The sequence below is a fragment of the Dreissena polymorpha genome, chromosome 3, assembly GCF_020536995.1.
Source record: "Dreissena polymorpha isolate Duluth1 chromosome 3, UMN_Dpol_1.0, whole genome shotgun sequence".
NCBI classification, from domain to species: domain Eukaryota; kingdom Metazoa; phylum Mollusca; class Bivalvia; order Myida; family Dreissenidae; genus Dreissena; species Dreissena polymorpha.
This window is the reverse complement of record NC_068357.1, coordinates 3,032,488-3,034,848: the sequence shown is the minus strand read 5'-3', so window position 1 is coordinate 3,034,848 and position 2,361 is coordinate 3,032,488. Positions and strand designations below refer to the sequence as shown.

At 36.9% G+C, this 2,361-nt stretch overlaps 1 protein-coding gene across 3 annotated transcripts in view; it reads right to left on the bottom strand.

The window, feature by feature from the left end:
• The window catches only part of LOC127872763 (dihydroxyacetone phosphate acyltransferase-like), a 48,579-nt gene that overhangs the window by 22,787 nt on the left and 23,431 nt on the right, over window positions 1-2,361 (bottom strand). The window lies entirely within an intron of this gene.

The following is a 2,361-nucleotide window of genomic DNA, read 5'->3' as shown; positions in this document are numbered from 1 at the left end:
CTGAAAATATAAAGGAATTTACAATATGGATTCAGTATAAACAAAACAGGCCCATGGTCGTTTTCTGTCTTCACAGCATTTTTCACAAGGTATTTAAAAGTATCTTGATAAATAATAACGTACATTAGGGATAAGCTGTATTTTCCCCTATTATTTGACCCTTCACGTATAATTGTGACCTTCATATTCAACCTGAGGAGATCTATATAATGACCATATCCACATAATGATCATTAGAGTTTTTTTTATTTTAAATTTTCAAGATATTAAATAAGAATGTTCAAGTCCATACAATATGTGCTCTGAAAATACTTGAATATTGGCCTTTTTCAATTACCTTGACATTTGCTCTTAGGACATATGTGTTGCCAATGCATATCCTCTCCGCACAGTAATTATATGATTATCATGTATTTTACAATAACTTACAAGTGCTGTTTGTAAAACATGCATGCCCCCATATGGGCTGTCAGTTGTAGTGGCAGCCATTGTGTGAATACATTTTTTGGCACTGTGACCTTGACCTTTGACCTAGTGACCTGAAAATCAATAGGGGTCATCTATGAGTCATGATCAATGTACCTATGAAGTTTCATGATCCTAGGCATAAGCTTTCTTGTGTTATCATCTGGAACCATTTTACTGTGTCAAGTCACGTGACCTTGACCTATTGGCCTTGAATGTCAATAGTGGTCATCTGCGAGTCATGATCAATGTACCAATGTAGTAAAATGGTTTCCGGATGATAACTCAAGAACGCTTATGCCTAGGATCATGAAACTTCGTAGGTAGATTGATAATGGCTGGCAGATGACCCTATTGATTTTCAGGTCACTAGGTCAAAGGTCAAGGTCACAGTGACCCGAAATAGTAAAATGGTGTCCGGATGATAACTCAAGTAGCTTATGGCTAGGATCATGAAACTTGATAGGTACATTGATCATGACTGGCAGTTGACCCCTATTGATTTTCAGGTCACTAGGTCAAAGGTCAAGGTCACAGTGACAAAAAACATATTCACACAATGGCTGTCACTACAACGGAGAGCCCATATGGGGGGCATGCATGTTTTACAAACAGCCCTTGTTCTAATCAATAGCGGTCATCTGCGTGTCATGATCAACGTATCTATGAAGTTTCATGATCCTAGGCATAAGCGTTCTTGAGTTATCATCTGGAAACCATTTTACTATTTTGGGTCACCGTTACCTTGACCTTTGACCTAGTGACCTCAAAATCAATAGGGGTCATCTGCGAGTCATGATAAATTCTTGAGTTATTATCCGGAAACCATCTGGTGGACCGACATACGGACGGACCGACATGAGCAAAACAATATACCCCCTCTTCTTCGAAGGGGGGCATAATAAGTATGTGTTAGGGTCATATTTCATATTTGCCAGCTTAGTGTTACTTTGACAAACTGGAGGCACATTTTTAGCGCATGACACTCCCCTACACGTTCATAATTTTATTCAAGTTATTTAAAAACCCTCTCATAAATGATAAAGTTACACAAGAAATACCTCAGATTCAAATTTGTTCTAAATTATGTTAAGTTATACAATCTGACCAAATTTCACCAAGATTTAATCAAAAATGTTGTTGGACTATAATCCTTTCAGTTTTTACGCAACACTTTCAGATATTGAGCTGATATTTGGTATGTGAGTCTACCTACAGTACAGATGAATAGTGAAATGTATTCCGGGCCATTGATTTATGACAAAGTTATGGGGTTACAGTTGTCTCTATAATAACCGTTTTGCAGAGGTTTTGTATGCAACACTTTCAGATATTTGGTATGTGAGTCTATCTACATGACCTACAGATGAAGTGTGAAATTCATTCCTGTCCATTGATTTTTGGTAAAGTTGGACTATAAAACTTCCTTTAAAATAGCTGCGCTGCAGCTTTAAAGCGCAGTAGCGGGCATTGTGCTTTACAAATACAGGTCTTTTTTTATAAGATTTGACAGTGACCTGGTTTTTGACCATACATGACCCAGATTGAAACTGAGCCTCGATATAGTCAAAGTAAGCATTATGAGAAACATTTATCAAGAATTAGTAACTTATTTATTGTCAAGAGAAACATACTGGCCAAAAATTTTCAAGACTGAACAATAAATGTTGTTACCAGGTTGGCAAGAAGGTTGTTCTAAGATTTAACCCAGTCACCTAGTTTTAAACTCTAATTGACCTAGATTTGAACCTAGACGAGATATACAGCTGCTCTATAAATGTTGTTATTGTGTATGTCATGATATACATTCGTACAAAGTTTAAACAAGATTGAGCCAAGACTGTGGCTTCTAGAATGTTAACTTGCTTAAAGATGAAGATGGATGCCAGACATCAC